This window comes from Leptonychotes weddellii, chromosome 8, assembly GCF_054177405.1.
Source record: "Leptonychotes weddellii isolate Sample4059 chromosome 8, ASM5417740v2, whole genome shotgun sequence".
NCBI lineage: Eukaryota > Metazoa > Chordata > Mammalia > Carnivora > Phocidae > Leptonychotes > Leptonychotes weddellii.
The window spans coordinates 32,999,249-33,021,096 of record NC_138376.1 but is presented as its reverse complement, the minus strand read 5'-3'; the positions used below and the strand labels follow the sequence as shown (position 1 = coordinate 33,021,096).

General features: G+C 55.6%; 1 long non-coding RNA gene across 1 annotated transcript; it reads right to left on the bottom strand.

Moving 5' to 3' along the window:
• Positions 1-73: 73 nt before the first annotated feature.
• On the bottom strand, positions 74-4,363 carry LOC145723001 (uncharacterized). Its single transcript, XR_014147672.1, has 3 exons — positions 3,302-4,363; positions 2,668-2,737; positions 74-2,198 (listed from the first exon to the last, which is right to left on the bottom strand). It is a non-coding gene; the product is annotated as an uncharacterized LOC145723001 (long non-coding RNA).
• Positions 4,364-21,848: the final 17,485 nt, after the last annotated feature.

Genomic DNA, 21,848 nt, shown 5'->3' with positions numbered 1-21,848 from the left:
CCTGCCCTCAGGGAGCCCCAGCCTGAGGGGGAGACACAGCCCTGCCCTCAGGGAGCCCCAGCCTGAGGGGGAGACACAGCCCTGCCTCAGGGAGCCCCAGTCTGAGGGGGGAGACAGCCCTGCCCTCGGGGAGCCCCAGTCTGAGGGGGAGTCACCGCCCAGACCTCAGGGACCCCAGTCTGAGGGGGAGACACAGCCCTGCCCTCAGGGAGCCCCAGTCTGAGGGGGAGACACAGCCCTGCCCTCAGGGAGCCCCAGTCTCAGAGGGGACACAGTCCTATCCTCAGAGAGTCCCAGTATGGGGAGGGGGAGACACAGCCCTGCCCTCAGGGAGCCTCAGTCTGAGGGGGAGACACAGCCCTGCCGTGGAGGAGCTTCCTGTGATGGAGGATACTACCCCCACACCCCAGTCCCCTAGCCCTCAGTAAGATCCTAGGCTAAAGGGAGCGATCCAACATCCTGCCCTCAAGGAACCTTTAGTTGCGTGGCAGAAAAACTGCTACCAGCCCTGCTGGGGAAGGCACACCCAAGGCACAGACTGAAACTCAAGATGAAAAAAAAGGGGTACCAGAGGGGTTTCCAGAGGCATGTGCAGGCCCCACTGCCACCGCATCTGGGAAGCCTAAACGGGGGCACCCAGGGTCACTCGCCTGGGCAGGCTTACCGAGAAACATGCAAAGACCACATGGGGGTGGCGCCCAGACCAAGATCCCGGCACCTGAGGAACAGTTAAAGGCAAAGCCAGGTGGACTGGTTTCAATCAGGGGTCTCAAACCCAAATGCCTTTGGGGACTAGTCTAACCACGCTGGCCTTTGCCAATGGGGAGGGCAGTCAGCTCACACTGTCTGTCAGCTCTCATATTCAACACAAAAAAACACACATACTCATTGCAGGCCAAACAAAACCTCACTAAAGATTAAACTTGGCCCAAGGCCATGAGTCTGCAACCCCCTGGACATCAGAAAAGAATTCCTGATAGAGGAAAGGTTTAAGCCTGGTTTGGATAAAGAAGCTGACAGCCAAGTTGCTCCTTCTTAGTCCCGGCCACCAGGCCTGGCTTCTGTGTCTTCAGGGCCTTCTCCCACCCTTCCTGGGATGCAAGACTTTAGCCACTCCTCACTAGCTCCCTTCTGACACACAGGCCACAGCTGGTGGGCCTCCCCGCCCCCCCTGCAGCTCCACGTCTGTGATGAGGGTATCACCTTTCCTTGCCAGAGGGTAATTTCCCTGTCAGGGGAAGGAGCCTGTGGGGCAGGTCACAAGCCACCCTGAAATAAGCTGATCTGGGAGTTCTGGCTGGGTGGCCTTCCCCGTGAAAACCTTCACTTTTCTGTGCCTCGAGTGCAAAATGGGGATACTCTTGCCCCGGTGCCCTGCCCTGGACAGTTATTTTCCACGGGCCTCAGTGTCCCTGTCAGTGCAGCGGGTCCTGCCTCCTCCCCACTCTCCGAGTCCCTTGTCCCTTCCGGACAGACAACTGGAGAGCTGTCGGCTCACGGGAGGGAGGGGCGGGGCGGCCTTCTGCACCTTGAGGCTCGGGTCTCCAAGTCCTGCACCTCCCCTCTCCCCACCACAGGTGGGGTTTCAGGGCAGTCTCGGAGGGCGACCGGAGACGTCGGCGGGCAGAGCCACCGCGCGCGCTCCTGGGGCCCGGGGACAGGGGACGGGTTCCTAATTAGGGCGCGTTGGCCGAGCGCAGCAAAGCGCCGCGGAGGAGAGCGGCGATGGGTAATTAGAGCGCGTTAGCCGGGCCCCTGCGATCCTGTCATTTCTCCGCGCTCTCCGGGCGTGTGGTGGGAGGTGAAGCGATGCGGGCTCGGCTCTGAGTCAGACTCTCCGAGGTCCGGGTGGGGACGCAGGGGGCGGCAGAGGCCGTGGAGAAAGGACTCCTGCCGCGGGAGGCGCCATCGCCTTCCCCCGGCGCGGAGTCACCTGTCCAGGGGAGGCTCGCCCGGCGCCCCAGTGCCGCGCGCACGGGAGGGCGTGGCCTGGGGCGTGGCCAGGAGGGGGCGTGACCCCCGCCTCCCCTGGCTTCCAGGGGGCGCTCTTCGGTCCAGCGGATCTTCCGCGGGCATCGAGTGGTGTCCCCGCACCTAGCCATGTGGCCCACTCCCCGCGCGCAGGTGGACTGAAAGAGATGCAGAGGCAATGCGCGAGGCAGAGAGTCCCCAAATTCCGTCAGCGATGGGCAACAGGTCTTAGGACGGCGATAGAAAAAAAAAAAAAAGAGAGCTATCAGAAGGGAGTGGGGACGCATGTTGTACCCGAGCCCTGAAATCAATTCTGGGGGAGCAGGGAGGAGCCAGTGGGGGGCTGAGGCTGGGAGGGGAGTTTATTTATTAGCCAGATTAGCCAGCATTAATGGGGGAGCAGTGGTGGCCGGCGGCGGCAGGGACATAGTTGGCATAGCTGGCATAGCGGCGGGGCCTCCCGCGGCGCGGGGCTCTGACGGCTTCAAAGGGGCTTAGAGAGGCCCGTGGTGGCACTGCCACGGCCCCGCGGGGGAGGGCGTGGGCGCAGGCGGTGGGGGAGAAGGCGGCCATTGTGCACCAAGGGATTAGGGATCTGGCCTGGAAGGAATTTTAAACTGCTGCGAGCCAGCGCCCCAGGACTCCCCTCCCGCCCCACCACTGCTCTCCTGAGCTGGAGCACGCTGCGATGTTTACCTGCATTTTGGTGTCTGGGGGTCCTCCCCCTTCCTTCCTCCCTTAGATCGGACGCATCTAGGGTTGTCAGCTTTGACAAATAAAAGTACAGGATGTCCGGTTAAATTTGAATTCCAAATAAACAATGAATACTTTTTTTTTTTTTTTAGTGTAAGTACGCCCCAAATGTTGTATGGGATATACTTATACTACAACATTATTCGTCGTTTATCTGAAATTCAAATTTAACTGGACGTCTTGTATTTTTTTCTAGCAGCACTAAAGTCACTGAAATGTCTAATCCATGTCAGCAACAGATTGGGGGGCCCAGAAAGATTCTATGTGGCCGTGTGTCTCTACCCTCAGACTAAGTTTCTTGAAGCCCGGTACTCTGTTTCACCCTTCAGAATGGAGCTTTGATGGTAGAACACGTCTCCATCGGAGTGGGATCTTCCTGAGGATGGGGGCTGAATTTCAGATTGGAGCTAGTAGGTCGATGTCTGAGTCCCCTTCATCACACTGGGCATACCCTGAGGCAGGGTCTGTGTGCTATTGGGAGGGCGGGTCTGTCTCCTCCCTCAGGCAGGTGGAGGGCCCTCCCCCCATTAGTATAGCTCCCTGCCCACAGGGGGCGCTAAGGGCCCAGAGCACTGACCTGCAGATGGATGCGTCCTGGATTTTGGCGCTCAGGGCTGGCAGGTTCTCTGGGATGGATGCACCTGGAGATTTGGGGGGTGGGGCCTCCATCCTGTGTGGCTCCTGACTTGGTCCTTGCTCTGGCAGTCGAGGCCAAGGCCTGCTGGGGCCAGAGGCTGTGGTCGGCATTGTGGGAGAAGCTCTGAGTCTGGTTACCCAGTTTCTGCCAGGAAGGGACAGTGTGGCCCTAGGTACAGAAGGGCCCTGCCCTGCCTCTCCCTATAACCATGACAGCCAAGCCCCCATCCTCCATTAGCCTCACTAAAGCCCGCCGCCCAGCCTTCGCCTGTTCTGTTCTCTCTGTCCAAAGCGCCTGCTCTTTCTGTCCTCAAGAACACCTGAAGTCTCACCACTTCTGGATGCTCTGGCCTTCAGCAGAGTAGGTATGGCCAGGTAGGCTGCTTGGGCCCCGGGGGATCTTATGGTAAAAAAAAGCCCTCTGTCTGCTCCCTCCTTCCTCACCAGCCTGGGGCCCCAGGGGCTAAAGAGGGGCTAAAGGGCCAGGGTGGGAAACATGGGAAGGTTGGGGAGTGTAGATGCAAGCCTCTGCCACCCTCTCCTCCCCCTCCGCCCCCCGTAGCCCCTTCCCAAATCCCTTCATCCCCCGGGGCCTCTCAACTCTTTTCCCTTAAAGCTGAGGGAAGCTGGGGAGAAGTCTTTTCCCACGGTCCCAGCCTCAACAACCCCCCACCCCCTGTTCCTTTGGCCACAACCACCTCAGCCGCTGCAGAGCCTGGCCTGGCCCACCCCGTCCCTGCAGGGCCCCCTCCTTGTGCTGGGGTGCCTCCTTCCGCGGGTGGCATCATCACCCCATTCCTTAGCCTGCCCAGTCATCAGGTCAGCAATTAGCTACTTCCTCTCAGCAGCATGAGGCCACCGAACGTCACAGCCCCTCCCCCGGCCAGCCATGGGGCGGGAGTGCTGGGGGTGCCCCCCACACTTTGTAGTAGGTGCCAAGTCCTGGCATGAACCCCCCCCTCAAAACCACTGAGCGCTGGGGTAATGAGCCTCCCTTCGAGGGAGCCGGGTGCTCCCTGTGTTTCCTGGGGGCGGGAGAAGCCTCCTCCTCCGTGTCACCCCATCCCATTGGATGAGGACACTCCCGCTGCCTGGGTGGGGCCATACCAGCTCAAGGGCACCAGTGGCCAGAGCAGGCGGAGCCTCAGACTCAGGTGTCTCTGTCCCCAGATACAGGTGGCTTTTACCAGGCTCTTACCTGGGGGCCAGGAGTCTGTGAACTGACGGTGGCAGTTCTGTGGTAAGGGAAGAGAAATGAGGAGTCCTGCTATAGACACCCAAAGATGCAGGGGGGGGGGCAGACTCTTCATGAACACCCCCAGGGGCTGACACACGCGTGCCCGGGCACACTCACAGCTCCAACCTGTGAATGTATATCCCACCGCAGCTCTGCCCTCGTGTGTCTCCGATGGGCAAACCCAGCTGGAGCTACAGCTGTGTGCCCAGAAGCCCCATCCTCCAGACGTGTGTGCACAAACCCACCAACATTCTCAGACAGGCAATAAACTCACGGCCACACCAAAAACAAAACCAGGACATTGCCAAGAAGTCCAGGAGGGTGGGAGGAGAGGGAGAGACCACCCCCTAATTTGTCCTGCCACCCCATGGGCCAGGCGGTCTTCCTGGGGAAGGGGGGGAGCAAGACCGCACCTGGAGGGGGTGTGTGTGGTGGGCAGGTGGGCTGCCCTGAGAGCAGCTGTGGTCTGAGTGTGGAGGAGTGGGTAAGGTGTGGATTTCCAGAGAGCATAAAAAATGCCAACAAACATAAACACATGTGTGTAATTTTAGGCAGGCCATTTAACTCCTTAGGACCTCCGCAATAACATCTGTAAAATGGGGATGACGAGAACACCATTTAAACTTGGTTGTGAGGGTTAAATGAGATCAGTGGCTCACAGCGGGCCCTAAGCCAACAAGACTATGGAAAAGACCCTCCCAATGTCCTGTCTCTGGGTGGTGGGTTTGCCTAAAAGAGCTGCCCTGGGAGATTAACAGCCCTCATTCTGGGCCTTACCTGAACACTACTCACCTCTGTCTTTCTCCCTTTCCGGTCGGGCCCCAGGCCAGGCATGGTGGGTGATGGGGTGCTACTCCAGATGGGCCTGGGGGCGGGGCCTGGGAGGGGTTGGCTACCTGCCCCACCCCTACCTGTCTGGCACGGCCGGAGCTGAGGGCTGGCTTCCAGCCCTGAGAGGGTATGAGTCAGCCAGAGCCTCCCCATCCAGGCAGATGCTGCGCAGGGGATGGGAGCTTGGCTGGAGGGGCTTTCTAGGAACATTCCTGGAAAAGGACCTGGGAACAGGCGTTGCCGCCTGGAGCCACCTCCTCAGCCTCCCGGTCTGTGCCCAACTCAGCAAATACCCTTGTCCTTGCTTCGCACAGCTCACCCTCTGGAGTCATGAGGCAAGGCCCCACTTGCCCACCCCCAGCTAGCCCCAAGCATCTCCTCAGCCACAGGGAGCTGGGCCCGCTGCCGCCATGCTGCCTTCCCGCCCTTCTCAGCAAGGCCAGCAGGGTCTCCAAAGTCCTGCGCGCAGGGGCACACATGCACGCCTGCTCACGTACACGTGCCCATGGCCACAGACGCACGACCAGAGACACCAAGGTAGACATGTCCTGGCAAGCACACGCACACACACACTGCGCTCCCTCATGCTATACACACTCACACAAACACTCATGTGTGCTCACATGCAAACGTGCTGAGTCATAATCAGTGTGGTTGGTTGAATGTGTCCCTCAAGAGATAAGTTGAAGTCCTAACCCCCAGTACCTGGGAACTTGACCTTCGTTGGAAATAGAGTCACTGTAGATGTAATCAGGTTAAGATGATAGCTTACTGGATTAGGGTGGACCTTAAATCCAAGGACTAGGGTGCTCTTAGGGAGAGAGAAATTTGTAGACACAGAAACACAGAGACACACAGGGAAGAAGGTCGTGGGACAATGGAGGCAGAAATTATAGCGAGGAAGCTACAAGCCAAGGAACCCCAAGGATGGCCTGCCACCACCAGAAGCCAGCGGAGAGGCGTGGAAGACTCTCCCTCAGAGCGTCCAGAATAAACAAACCCTGCCAACACCTGGGCTTTGGACTATGGTCTCCTCCTCAACTATGAGAGATTAAATCCCTGTTGTTGTAAGCCACCATGTCTTCGATAGTTTGTTAGGCAACTCTAGGAAATGAATATAATCACACACACACACACACACACACTCACACACATGTGACTGGCTCTGGGTTCAGTGAGGAGGTTGGTGGAGTTCCTCTTGGGTGTTCCTCTGTGTCTGTCCTCCTTCCCCTGTGAGTGGCCAGTGGACCCAAAAAAGCTCATAGTCCAGGACAGTAACTCAATAGGTTTTTATTTTTAAATTTTTAAAAACTGAAGTAGGGTTGAGATACAACGTCATATTCACGTGTCCAGCATAGTGACTCAGCGTTCCAGTACATTACACAACGCTCCCCAAGATAAGTAGATGATAAGTAAGATGGTAGTCACCATTTGTCACCACACAACGTTATTGCAATATCATCGACGATTGGCTATATTCCCTTTGCTGTACTTTTCATCCTTGTGACTTATTTAGTTTATTTATAACTGGGAGTTTGTACCTCTTAATCCCCTTCACCTTTTTTGCCCATCCCCCACCCCAATTTGGTCTCTCTATTTATGAATCTATTTCGGTTTGCTCCTTTGTTTTGTTTTTTAGATTCCACATGTAAGTGAAATCATATGGTATTTGTCTTTCTCTGCCTGACTTATTTCACTTAGCATAATACCCTCTGTGTCTATCCAAGGAGCTCAGAGTAATATTTAATCTCTCCGTGCCTCCCTGGAGTTCTTAACGACGCATCCACCCCCAAATCTGCTCTCCAGAATGGGTTGCCATGTTTATGTGCCCAAAAGACGTGTCCAAGAATGCTATGGCTGCCGTAATCATATGACATCAGAAGTGGAGGGGCGCCGAGTAGCTCAGTTGGTTAAGCCTCCGACTCTTGATTTTGGCTCAGGGTCATGGGATTGAGCCCCACATTGGACTCTCTGCTCAGTTCAGAGTCTGCTGAAGATTCTCTCCTGGCCCCTCTGCCCACCCACCCCCTGCTTGTGCACATGCGCTCTTTTTCTCTCTCTCTCTCTCTCTCTAAAAAAAAAGTGGACACAACCCAAACGTCCATCAACAGAATAGATGAATAAGTTATGAGGGACTCGACGGACAGCTACTTGGCCATGAAAAAGGAAGAACTAGCACTGCAGGATTCACAGGACACTCACAGACCTCGGGCCGAACAGACTGGTCCAGACACAGAAGGCATGCCCTCGGAGTGCATTTGTATGGGGTTCAAGGACAGGCGAAGCCAATCTGTGGGGACACAAGTTAGAATAGGGGTTACCTCCGGGGGAGAGGACTGACTGGTTGGGGCTTGAGGGAGCCTCGTGCTGTGCTTTGTCTGGGCGGGGACTACACAGCATATTCATACACACAAACTCACCGAGCTGCGGCCTTAAGATTTGTACAATTTGATGCACAAATCTTATACCTTGATAAAAAGTGAATTTGAAAAACCAGTTTCCAGGCAGTCCATGACCAGAAGCCACAGCAGAGCATCTTCTAGGGTGGATGCCCTGTCCCATGCTGCACCTGTGTCCTCAGGCCTGGGGCCACTTGTGTGGCTGACTTTCCAGATCTTTGTTGACTGTAAACGCCAAGCCTGGGGCTGCCAGGGGAGACTGTGGAGGCCTGTCAGGACAGCCAGACCTTCCAGAGATGGTCCATCTTTGGGTGGGAATGGTGAGTGTACGGGATGCTACTGCAATCCCCCATTAAAGACCAAAGTGATGATTTCCTCCACAAAACGCCCCCACTGCAGAGGAATAATGACCTCTTATTCAGCTTCTGCTATCTGCTGGGTAGGCACTGAGCACCTCTGAGGGACGTGGGAGAGTTGCTGCCTCATAGACAAGAAAACGTCGGCTCTGAAATGTTGAGGTGAATGCCCAAGGTCACACAGGAAGCCCAGCAGAGAGGATTTTGCCTGACAGTTCCGTCACAATGGGGCTCCCCCAGGGCAGGGCTGTGTCTCCACCCTCAGTGTGGGCAGTGAGGGAATAGGGCTCAGATCTCTCTGCAGGAGGGGCTTATCCTAAACCTGATTTTCACAGCAACTTCCCTGCAACTTTGCATACTGACTCTCGCCCCTGAATCTGGCTTAGGGCTCTGCCCATAGGTGTGCCATCATTTGGGACCATGGATCTGGGGGTGAAGGAGGATGGGGGGAATCGTGCGGATCAGAGGGACCGGTCCCTTTGGCATCCATGCTGGGATCGGTGCTGGAGGCTTCTTCCCTTCCTTCCCCTCTCTTCCTGGTCAGGACCACCCAGCTGAGCCCGGGGGGAGCTTCCCAGGACCAGGTGCTTCTCACCCTGCCCACGCCTTGCCAGCAGGAGCTGGGTCATATGATGGGGGTGAGGTGGCAGGTGTAATAGGAGCCGGTATCTTCCTCAGCCTGCCCTGTGACTATATTAAGCTCTGTGTCCCGTCTCCCCTCTCCCCCACCCTCAGGACTTTCCCTCCTCCCCCAAGGGATCCTGCTCTTCAGACTAAGGAGTCATTCCTCCTCTCCCCCATCCTGGGAAATGGGCAGGAACCTAATGAGGTCAGAGCCAGCGGGCGAGGGATTGGAGGCAGTAAATTTAGGCCTTGAGTGCTGATGAGTTGCAGAGGGAGGCCGCCTGCTCCTGAGGCCTTAACACCCCTCGCGCTCAGTTGTCCCCACACTGCCGCCCACACGCCACCCAGGGCTCACGAGGGCGCTCACAGAACATGCTCACCTGTTCACCTCACCTGTGGCTGAAGCAGAGGGATCCCTGGGGCTGCAGGGGGGTGGGGAATGTAGTCTGGAGGTGCAGGGCATTTGCACTCCTTGCCTAGATCCAAGGGCTCAGTCTGTCTCCCCCCCCACCCCCCCGCCGCAGTGGGACTCATCACCCCTGGGGTGAGGGGCCAGGAGTCCCAGGAAGCCCTGCCTTCTCCCCAGGGTGAGAGCAGGAGTCAGAGCAGGGTTTATTAATAAACTTGCTCCTGACTGGAAAGACCTGGGCAGAAACCCCAACCTCAAGCCAATCAGAGCATAGCTTTCCAGGAATGTTACCCCAAAGCGAGGCTTCCTCTGATTCCAAGATTATTTCCCACCCCTGACTTCATCTGCTTGGTGTGTGGGGCTCCCGCCAGGCTCCACTGGCATTCCCTGCAGGCCCGCTGTCACTTGGCAGCTGACATCTGCCTTGGCCACTGCCCAGCAAAGGTCACAGCGTGTCCGTGGTGGGGCTGGGATTAGAACTGCTTCCCCTGTCACCTAGTTCTGCGACGCCCTGCTCCCCCAGACTGACGAGGGCTGGGCCTGCCGTGTGGGGAGTGCAGAATGGCCTCTGTCCCACCATGGCACCTGGACACCGGCCTGGTGCTCCACTCCGAAGGCAGCGAGCCCAGGCCAGCTTCCTGGCCTTGTGACCTTGGGCAAGCAGAATGTGACTTGTCCGCGGCTCATTGTCATCCTTCATAAAATGAGGCTAAAAATGCCTCCCCGAAGGCAGCTGTGAGGATCAGGAGCGTGCAATGTCTGGTGTGCGCTGTAGAGGGCTAACCTGGAGAGTAGAAGAAATGTATGTATGCTCTTGCCCCTATCACGAACTCCACCCCCAATTTCCTCATCATTAACCCCTCCACCGTCACCCGACCATCGCCTGTCCCCCACTTCTGCTCAGCACCACCACACTGCTGTCCTTGTTGGGACTTCCAACATGAGCACCACGTTAGCACTGTTCAACCATTCCGAGGACACTTATTCAACACCTACTATGTTCCAGATCTTTGGAGAGGAGTCCTGCCCAGGGTCCGGCACACTGGGAATGGTCTGCATCTCTCACGTCCTTTATGCCCTGACACGCAACCCATCACTGCCAGGAGCCCTTCCTCCAGCTACCCTGCAGTATTCTGATTCCTTCTGCACACTGGGGCTCAGCTTCATCTACCCCTCGCTGGTTGCTGTGTGTGTGTGTGTGTACACGCGTGTGTGCACATTCACACCTACACTGTTTACACTGGTCTGTAAAGTCAGCCTCCATCCAGACCTCCTACGTACAGCAAGGTGGCTCTGGATCCCAGACCTGGCTCTGGCATTTTCTAGTTCTTACCTTGGACAACTCACTTCACCTCTTTGTGTCTCAGTCTTTGCGACTGTAAATTGGGTGCATACTAGAGTTAATAATGGCCTCGGAGAGTTGTGTGGGCTGCCGGAGATACTATATCTCTAGCACTTAAACAGAAGCAGGCACACAGCAAGCGCTCAGTAAACATTGAGGATCGTTATTATTTTTATTATTATTGTTGTTCGTCCTACCTACTGCCCGTGCTGGACACGGGGCTTTGCACTGTGCATGAGGGTGAACCCGTTAATGGAGACACTTCGGCCTTCCAAAATAAGCATCTTAGGAGGAAAGAAGGGTTGAGCTCTTTCGAGAACAGCATGGACCCCTGCCCACTCCTAGAAGGTGCCTGGACTCCCGGGGTGAAGGCTGGGCAGTGGGCTGGGAAGGAGTATGCAGGGCGTTTGGAGCCAGGCAGCACTGAGTTTGAATCCTGACTTCACCAGCAGAGCAGCTCTGGGCGAGTCCTCACTTCGCCACCTCAAAGCCTCGGTCTTGTCACCTGTAAAGTGACTCACTGTGCAGGGCCTCTGCGAGGCTCTCATTTCAATTGATCTTGAACGCAGAAACCACATGGAGCTGTGGGTGGGCCCCGGGTCTGGTGTCCCCTTTGGGCCTCAACCTTCCCGTGCGGACAATGGACATTCCCGGCCAGCACAGCCTGCTTGCCAGAGTAGGTGGAGGAGGTGCTGAATGATAAGGGGTGCTCAGAAAAGTAAGACCCCCCCCAGGGAAAATTCGAGGGAGAGCATTAACAATGATTGCCCTGGAGCAAGGCTCAGCTCCAGCTGACTTGAGAAAATGCACTGGGGTCTGAGCTAGGGTCCTGGAGCAGGGCAGGGGCCAAAGGGGAGAAGGGCCGAAGGGCCCCGAAGTGCTGGCTCAGGGAGGCCGCTCTGCTCAGACTCCCATGGGCACCAGTGTGCGGTCCCGGGAGACGGGTAGGGCGGCTGGGACGAGGCAGGAGGGGGGTGGCCTTGGAGGCCTACGGTATTCCTGGGGTCCCCGGCACATTGACATCCAGACAGCTGCGGCCACCCGAGGACTGCATCCACCCTCCTCCTCCAGTGGCGCCCTGGCCGTGAACCTTCAGGGAATAAACAGGGCAGCAGCCCGCCGACTGGTGTGTACTCCTGGCCCCCACGATGTAAACTCCCAGGATGTGTTTATGTTGTCTACGTCCGTCCCCAGCCCCTGCCCAACTCCCAGGGGTCACGCCATGCCAAATGTCACATGTGCAGGGAAGCTGGATTCTTCCACATGGTGGTGGTGGCAAGGCAGGAAAAGGCAGGAGGGCCATGGGGGGACAGGGACAAAAGACAGCTGGAAGTGGGTGGCCAGAGGGCGAGTTGCAAAGGGGGAAGGGAGAGCAAGGGCCTCTCCTGAATGCTCAGATGGTGCCCTGTTCCTCGAACTGCAGGTCAGGATTTTAGCATATCCCTGGCCTAGCCAGGGACCTGGGTCACTCTGTGGCCTTCTAGGGCCAGTCTTGGCCCCGGGCCCCGGGGTCACGGGGCCTAGAGCTCTGCCCAACCCACAGTTGGCCCGAGAACTGGCTCCCTGGGTCTTTCTTTGGTTTACATTTCCACTACCTTCTGCCAGGCGCCGTGCCAAGTCTCTTGTGCACATTATTTTGTTCAAGCCCTCCCACCCACCCAGGGCAGGAGCTGCTACTTCCCTTAGGGCCCCGTGGAGTGTCAGTGGGGTAAAAGGTGGGGCCTGGAAGTGCCTCAGCTGGAGCTGGAACCTAGAGCTGTGACCAGAGCATCTCTGCTCTTAGGAGGCAGGCCAGGCAGGCTGTTGCCCTTGAGGGCAAAGTGACCCCAGCGTCACCACTAGAACCCAGGGCTCTCAGGTCCTGGGTCAACTTTCTTCCCACTGTACTGGGAACAAAGTGGTGAGTAGAACCAGGCCTGCCCTCAGGGAGCCCCAGTCTGAGGGCAGAACATAGCTCTGATCTCAGGAAGCCCCCATCTGAAGGGGAGCCCCACACCGTAGAAAATTGCATGCTGGACACACCACTGGGGAGGCAGGTGGAGCCAGAGGGCTTCCTCCAGCGGGGGTCAGTGTGAGAAGGCTTCCTCAGGAAGGGGGCTGGCAGCCCCTTGAGGAAGGAGTTGGGCAAGTAGTGGGCAGCTTTGGGTGGCCCTGGAGGCCAGAGCTGTGTTCCCACACTGCCCTGATTAGGAAACAAGGCTCCTCTTGGACGGCCATTCTGGCTCTGCCCGGCCTGCTGGGGGCGGGGGGGCGGGTAGAGGGACACAGCCGTGTGACAAGCATTCATCTGGGACCTACGCACATCTCAGGAATGACACCCAGGGAAGTCTATTTTAATCTGGGAAGTTGCCGCTCCTCTGCCCACCCCAAAATAACCTGGCTCCTGAAGGAACCTGCAACACTGGGCCGCCGCCGGGCAAACGAGTACCCCAGTCCCTGCACCCCCCCCCCATCACCAGCCTTTCTCCTCAGATGGGCCCTCCCCTCTCAGACTGGTGCCTTCCCAAGCAGGGGCTGTGTCTCCCTCCTTAGACTGGGGTCTTCCTCAGGGTGGAGGTGGTGTCTCTCATCAGATGAGGAGCTCCTGGAATGCAAATGTTGTATCTTTCCACTCAGACTGGGAGTTCCTCAGAACATTTGGGTCCTGGAGCCTGGGTCCCTGCAGGATTTAGGGGGATGGTGGGTTCCAGGTGGACTTTTCGTCCTTATGGGCTATATTAGGGAGGATGCTCTTGTGGTGGAGAAACCAGAGCTCCCTCCCCCCGTGGCCACAAGTGCATCTGGCTGGTAGGCTCATGAGGGGCCTAGGCTGTGCCTGGCAGTGCCCTGCCCTGCTGCTGGCCACATGGCCCCTGACAGGAGCATTCACATGTCCCACACCAGCCAGCCACCTGCTGCTTCCTACCTCCCAAAATAGGAAGGCGTTGGCCTTCTCCCGTTACCAGCTGCACACCCCACTGCCCTTGTCCTTGGGATGGGGCTCTCACTCCTCCCTGCCCGGCTCCTCAGGGGAGGATGGTGAGGGGGGTCAATCCCCAGCCCTGACTGTCTTTGGAGCTGGATGACTAGACGTGGCCAGAGCAGGGTTGCTCTGTTCCTGGGCTGGGTACCACTAACCAGGGTTCCTTGTAAGGAACCAGGATCCACAGGTCCTGTTAAGAGGGGCCCTGCTACCCACCAGCCTTTTTTCCTCCCCAGCTTCCAACACTGGCATGGAGTAGGGGGTGGGGAGGGGTGGCTGCTGACCCAAGTGATACCATTAACTGCTGCTTATTGAAGGCTGAGAAACCAAGGCTCAGATTTTGAGAAGACACTCCCTTCACACACAGCCTTCTCTCCATTCATTTCACAAACAACCATTTTTAAAGGTTTTTTTTTTTTTTTAAGATTTATTTGTTTTTATTTTAGAGGGAGGGGCAGAGGGAGAGGGAGAGAGAGAATCTCCAGCAGACTCCCCGCTGAGCGCAGAGCCCAACGCAGGTCTCGATCCCATGACCCTGAGATCACGACCTGAGCCGAAATCAAGTCAGATGTTTAACCGACTGAGCCACCCAGGTGCCCCGCGAACAACCATTTTTAACTGTGCACTTATTTTGTCCAAGGCATGGTGCTAGGCACTCCCTATTAGTTACTATGTTTCATCCTCACAACACCCTACTGAGAGGGTGTATAGTTGTACCATTTAACTATAGAGGGAATAAGGCCCAGAGAAGTTAAGTGACTTGCCTGAGGTCACACGGCAAGGAAATGGTAGGGTTGGTTTTCAAACCCACATGAGTACAACATTTGCTGTCCCCCCCCTTTTTTTTGACATTTTATTATGAAAAACTAAGCATTCAGTCACCTAGAATAATACAATGAACCTGCAAATTCCCATTGCAAAGATAGAACAATGAACATTTTGCCAGATTTGCTTCTTTTTTGGTGCTGAAGTATTTCTTTTTTTTTTTTTTTTAAAGATTTTTATTTATTTATTTGACAGAGAGAGACACAGCGAGAGAGGGAACACAAGCAGGGGGAGCGGGAGAGGGAGAAGCAGGCTTCCCGCGGAGCAGGGAGCCCGATGCGGGGCTCGATCCCAGGACCCTGGGATCATGACCTGAGCCGAAGGCAGACGCCCAACGACTGAGCCACCCAGGCGCCCTGGTGCTGAAGTATTTCAAAGTAAATTATAGACATTATGACATATCACCCCCAATCACTTCAGAACTCATCTCTACAAAAATAAACCCACTTTTCTGTATAAAGCAGCATGCCATTCCCACACAGCAAAACAAACAATTTCCTGCTATCATCTGATACACGGATCACGTTCGACTCCCGCCAGACCGAATGTGGTCTTGCCTGGATTCTTCTCACTGCGCCACCACACTGCTGCCGAGGAGCGAAAGGACAGGGTTTGGGAGAAATCTTTGCCAACCTCTGTCCCTAGTTTCCCCTGGGGAGACAATCCCTTCCTTCTCCCTCACCCCTTAGGGGGCAAGGTTGCTAGACAGGAGAGTACCAGTGACCTATGGTGGCTGTGAAGCTGTGGGGAGGCTCAGGGGAGCCCCTTGTCGCCTGAGGTGGGCGGTCATCCTGAGGGCTCGAGTAGAGCCACATCCTGATGGTGGGGGAACTCAGCAGGGCATCTGATGTCCTGGCGCTCCTGCCAGAGTGTGGGCTGTCCCCACCCAGTGGGGCCTTGGACCTAGGAACCCCTCCCCTAGAGTCTCCCCTGCCCACCCTGGGCCTACAGACCAAACAGCCCACTGGCCTGTTTCAGCCAAAACAGGAGCTAGAGGAAGGTCAGCTTATCTGGCCTCCTCTACTCCCTCACCCCATGGGCCTGCCTTTCACCACAATCAGTGTCTGGGGTGAGGGAAGGGGTGGATGGGACAAGGTGAGGTCACTCTCGGGGTCCACTGCTGCCTGGAGAGGAATGCTTTTTAGCAGGATTCTGGGATAGCTTGGGGCACCACCAGTGACAACATGGGAGCTTGCCTGCAGGTGGCCAGTTAGGATAGGGGTCTCTATGTTTTCCTCTGGCTCCTTGTCTATCCTATCCTTAAACCTTGGGATAGTTGGGAAAGACCTTGACCTAAGACAGGAGATGGTGACCTCTTGGTCTTTGCTCTCTGACTGGGGACTGAAGTGTTTAAGGCCAAGTCCGACTAACCCTGAAGGGACAGTGACTGGGTTTCCCTTCTTAGACTGGGGACTGCCAGAGGGCAGGGGCTGTATTTCCCCCATTGGAGGAGGATATTCCAGAGGAGAGGGCTTTGTCTTCCATCAAATTGGAAGCTCCCTAGGGCACCTGAGTGGTTCAGTCAGTTAAGTGTCTGACTCTTGATTTCAGCTCAGGTCTTGATCGTAAGGTCATGAGTTCAAGCCCCACATTGGGCTCCATGCTGGGTGTGGAGCCTACTTTAAAAAAAAAAAAAGATTGGGAGCTCCTTGAAGGCAGGGCTGTGTTTCCCCTCAGACTAGGGCTCCCTGAGGGCAGGGCTGTGTCTCCCCCTCACACTGGGGCTCCCTGAGGGCAGGGCTGTGTCTCACCTCAGACTGGGGCTCCCTGAGGGCAGGGCTGTGTTTCCCCCTCAGACTAGGGCTCCCTGAGGCAGGGCTGTGTCTCCCCTCAGACTGGGGTTCCTTGAGGGTAGGGCTGTGTCTCCCCTCAGACTGGGGTTCCTTGAGGGTAGGGCTGTGTCTCTCCTCAGACTGGGGCTCCCTGAGGGCAGGGCTGTGTCTCCCCCCTCTTAGACTTGTGCTCCCTGAGGCTGGGTCACCTTGACTTTCCCTCACCATCACTACCTCTATGTGCACCCTGCTGCACACATACGCTGAGTGTGGCTTCTGTGAGAGTGGAACCCCTCTGAGGACCCCAGATCCTCATTGCTCAGGAACCCAGTGCTAGGCTGAGAATAGAAATGAGTTGGTTTCACTTTTCTAGAGAAGAGCAGAAGGGCAATAACGTGGTTGGAGCCCCTGCCTGGTGGGTTATGGAATGACTGCCTGGTGTGGAGGCAGGGGATGGAAGCTAGGGCCTCCTCCAGGGCTCCTCCTTCTGTCTCTAGAACACCCCACGTATCCCTCTTGTGAGACATTCCCAGACTGTGAGGGGCTTCAAGGTGGGGGATGTGGGGGGCTCAGGAGCAGGAGGTGGATCCCAAAGGGCCGTCCGTGAGCTCTTGAAGAAATTCCTTCCCCTGATTCCCCCGGCCCCAGCCAGGACTTTGCTGTGCAGAAGCAGGAGGAGAGATGGCTCAGCCTTGAGTGGGGCTGAGGGGAATGGGGAGGACGATCTCCAGGAAAACAAGGACCAAGGCTGCCAGATAAGTGGGGGTGAGGTAGGATGGGTGGGATGAAGGAGGGGCCTTCAGGGCTCCCCTCAGGGTCAAAGCTCTGAGACCTTCTACATGATCTCAGGGATCTGTCCCATCAGGGTCTCCTGTGTGGAGGCTGCCTGATTGGGGAGCCCACTCCTATCTTCTCTCCCAGAACTCTGTGCGCACCCACCTCAGCACTCAGCATCCTACAGCACCCAGGCTTGTCTCCCAGACACTGCATAAAGGTCCTTTTGGTGTCTCCCCAAACACCTGCCACCGGACTTTGCATACATAAGCTGGCACTTAAGCCAGCTGACTCCATGCTGAACCCTCTGATGTCCTGAGCTAAGTGCTCAGAGAAGGGACCCTTTATCAGCACTTTCTTTCTCAGGAGGGCCCTACCCTGCCTGCATCTCTGTCCATCAGGTTCAATCACCCTGTTCTCTTGAGTGGTCACTCAGTGGTGCAGGAATACAGCTAGAGAGGCTGATGCTTAAACCCCTGCATCCCTGGGGCTGAGAGGGAAAAGGAACCACAGTCTGATGGGGGAGACACAGCCCTGTCCTCAGGAAGCCCCAGTCTGAGGGGGGAAACAGAGCCCTTCTCAGCAAGTTCCAGTCTGAGGGGGAGACACAGCCCTTACATCAGGGAGCTCACAGTCATTAAGCGGAAACCTATCCCTTCAGCTCCCATTCACTATCAAAATAACGCTGAGAGTTTGGGGAAGGAGGAGAGTAATTAATGGCCAAGGGCTCCCACATCTACTTTTCTCAAGTTCCTGAAATATTTCTGTCCTCAGCCAGGGCCAAGGTGAAGTGAACTCCCTGCTCAGACCCTTGCAGGCTTCCACAAGGACCTGAGAATAGGAATGCCTGGGGCCTCTTTAGCCCTTGATGACTTTTTCTGGAAGAGCTGAGCCCCATGCCTGGCCCACAGAGGTGCTTGTCACTGGCAGCCATTTGACTTATTCAGTCTTTTCCCAACACTTGCATCAAGTGAACCTCACCCAGCCACATGTCATAATGCATCCCCATTTTGACAGATGAGGAAACCGAGACTCAGAAGCTTCAGAGGATGCCCGGAGCCCCAGAGCTAGGAAGTGACAGAGGCCTAGCTCTGCTTGGCTTCAAATTGTCTGTTCTTTTCAGGACCCAAGCTTGGGAGGGCATTGCTCCTCTGTTCATGTGGGGACAGAGCTCCATCCAGCCCCTCAAACTTTATATAGTCCCACTGGGGAGTGTGAGCATTGGCTGTGGGGTTTCTGGAGGTGTGTATCTTGGGGCCTTTGGGAAAGTAACTTGTGGGTACTTGGGGAGACCTCAGAGAGGGGTATGGGGCAGGGCAGAGGAGGGAGGAGGGGAACTTTACTAGCCAGCGTTGTGTAATGGGTGGGGGTTGCCTGGAGGAATGAAAGAAACGATCTCAGCAAATAGCAACAGGTTCTGTGACCAAGCAGGCTCTGCAAACATGGATAGGCTCTGCAAACCCAGCAGGTTCTGTAAATGCTGACAGGCTCTGCAAACACTGACAGTCTTTTTGTGTTGACAGGCCTCACAATAGCAATGGGCATGAGGGACATTATGGAGGGGAAAACGTTGTGGTCCAGAGATGTTAAAGGAAGTTTCTACTCACCTAGAAGTAAAGGCAGGTGCTTGGTTCCCAACAGTGGCTCTGCTTTATGAGGAAGTCATGGAGAGGGACACTGAGTCCTTCTGCCCTTCTTGTACAACCCTGTTCTGTGCCTCTGCCTGATGATCTCCCCCTTAGCAGGCTGCGGAGGTGCAGGGGAAGAAGGACGATGACTGGGGGATTCCCTGGGGAATACCATGAGGAGCAGGCATGCGGGGTACAGAGGGTCCCCCGGGTGGAGGTCTGGGCAGCTGGTGTCCTAGGTAGCCATGGAGCAGGTTGGAAGCCTCGCCTGTCCCGGACTGTGGCCCCCCTGAGCTCCAGAATTCCTCAGTCCTTCATCCTCCGCCTTGGAAGCGGGGGAGGGAGTGGTCAGAGCAGCAAACTTTTCCAAATGGAAAATGATGAAATCGTTCTGGAAAGCTGACTTTCCCAGGCTCTGGTGGGTACAGCTGACAAGGGGAAACCCGAGCCCTGTGGGTAGGCAGGGGGTCCAGCGGCAGGGGCTTGGAGGCGCCTCTCTATGACAGAAGCCCGGAAGTCACTCCAGAGTCATCGAGGGCCTGTTGCCCATGGGCCGCCCTTGTTGGGGTGGGGGAGTGGCCGGCTGAGTTACCACTTTAGCCCATGGCCCCCTCTGCTCTACACCCAACCCAGCAACTAGAGGGATGCTGGGACAGCAAAGTCAATTCCTGTCTCTCCTCGGCTCAAGGCTCTCGTATCGCTCCAAAGTCTTTACTGTGACCTGCGTGGCCCCATGTGATCCCACCCTGCTACCACTCTGTCCCTCACTCACTCGGCTTCCTTATTCCCCAGATGTGCTGGGCACACTGCTGCCTCAGGCCCTTTGCACTGCCTCTTCCTTCTGCCTGGATGCTTTTCCCCCAGGATACCCACATGGCTTACCGCCTCACTTCCTTAACATTTTCAAGTACCACTTTTTCAGAGAGGCTTTTCCTGACTACCCTATTTAATACTGCAACCTACACTCCACACTCCAGCCTTCTATATTGACACCCCACCCACCTTCTATATTACCATGCTTTATTTTTCTCCAATAATCTCCAAATTATTTCTTCTAATGTATTTAGAGCCCCCCCCCAACAATGATATATGCACATCCAAACCCCTGGTACCTGTGAATATGACTGTAGTGGGTTGAATGTGTCCCTCTTCCAAAATTTAGGTCCACCCAGAACTTCAGAGTATGACCGTATTTGGAAATAGGGTCTTTGCAGAGGTGTTTAAGGCTCTGGAGATGAGATCATCCTGGTTTTAGGGTGAACCCTAAATCCAACGTCTAGTGTGCTTATAAGAAGCAGAAACACAGATATGGTACACACACACACACACACACACAAACACACACACACAGGAATATTACTCAGCCATCAAAAAGGATGAAATCTTACCCTTTACAATGACATGGATGGAACTGGAGGGTATTATGCTAAGTGAAATAAGTTAATCAGAGAAAGACAATTATCATATGGTTTCACTCATATGAGGAATTTGGGAAACAAAACAGAGGATCATAGGGGAAGGGAGGGAAAAATAACTAAGATGAAATCAGAGAGGGAGACAAACCATAAGAGACTCTTAACTCTAGGAAACAAACTGAGGGTTGCTGGAGGGGATGGGAGTGGGGTGACGGGGTAAGTGGGTGATGGACATTAAGGAGGGCACGTAATGGAATGAGCACTGGGTGTTATACACAACGGATGAATCACTGAACTCTACCTCTAAAACTAGTGATACACTATATGTTAACTAATTGAATTTCAATAAAATAAGTTAAAAAAAAAAAAAGAGGCAGAGACACAGAGAGACGCGGGAAGACACGGGGAGAAAGTCATGTGAAGGTGGAGCCAGCAAAAGGAGGGATGCGGCTGCAAGCCAAGGAACTCTAAGGATTGCCAGAAGCCACCAGAAACTGGAAGAGGCATGATTCACCCCTCCGGGAGCCTTTAGAGGGAGCAGAGCCCTGCCAACACCTTGATTGCAGACATTTAGCCTCCGGAACTGGGGGGGATACATTTCTGTTGTCCTAAGCCACCAAGTTTGTGGTGATTTGCTATGGCAGCCCCAGGAAACGAGAGCAACACTCTGTCATTTACTCATTTATTTATTATCTATAAACACACTCCCCACCCGCAAATCCGAACTCCAAGAAGACAGGGCTTTTTGTTTATTTTGCTCACTGACGTATCCCCAGCAACCAGCGCGGTGCCTAGCACATAGCAGGTGCTCAATAAATATTTGTCAAATGGCTGAGTAAATAAGTTTGTTGAGAGCGAGGAGTGCAGGAGTGGGAGGGGTGGCCTTCAGGGGACCGACTTGGCTTGCCCAGTGCCTGGGCCCACTGAGTCCAGCTCTGTGTGGCGGGAACTCAGCACCTGTTCAAAGGACCACCTGGAAGAAGAGGAGAGGGAGACCTGGGGTCCCCTGGGATGAGCCTCCCATGACAGATGGCCTCAGTTCTGCTCACAGAACGATGAGCAGAGCCTGCCCAGTCCCCGTGTTCAGGCTCCCCAGGCTTGGTCCCGGCTGGAGCCTGTGTGGAATAGGCCTCTGCAGGAAGTAGGTGCTCACCCCCCACACCAACTGCAGATGCCTCAACAGTTGGTACAAAGAGGACCCGAAGCCCTCCCCACATCCCTTTGCAGCCCTGACCCTAGCCCTTCCTGCTGCAAGCCAGGCCTCCAGGGCCACTGGGGAAGGGCTGGAGGCTGATGGGAGAGAGGCCCAGGGGCAAGGGTGGGGCCTCATCCATCTCTAAGTTCTCCAGTCTCCATCAGGACCTGCGCTCTGTCCTGACCTTCCTCACAGTGGTGAAGCCGGCCCCTCTGTGGTGGATCAAGGACAGCCAGAAATTCTTTGCCACTTTCTCCCATCAAGAGGTAGAGTCTACTTTCTGTCCCCTTGAATCTGGCTTGGCTTTGTGACTTGCTTTGATGGAAAGAATGCAGCAGAAGTGACACACGCCAGTTTCAGGCTTAGCCCTTAAAGGACCTGGCTGCTCCCCTACCCTCTCCCCACCCACACACCCCTCCCCCCCCGCCCTTCCCCCACTCAAGCCTCGGCCATGCTGGAGGGAAGTCCAGGCGATTCTGCTGGAGGAGAATGGAGGCCCAGCTGGTAGTGTAGAGGCCTATGGTTTGTGAGTGAGGCCACTTGGACCTCCCAGCTGAATGCAGCTGATTCGATGACTAACCCCAGCTGAGACTTCCAGAACAGTCAGGATGACCCCTAGAATTGTGAGAAATTCACAAGCCATTGTTGCTTCAGGCCACTATGTTTGGGAGTGGTTGGTTTGCGGCCATAAAACCCTTAGAGGGCTGTATCTCAGAGGC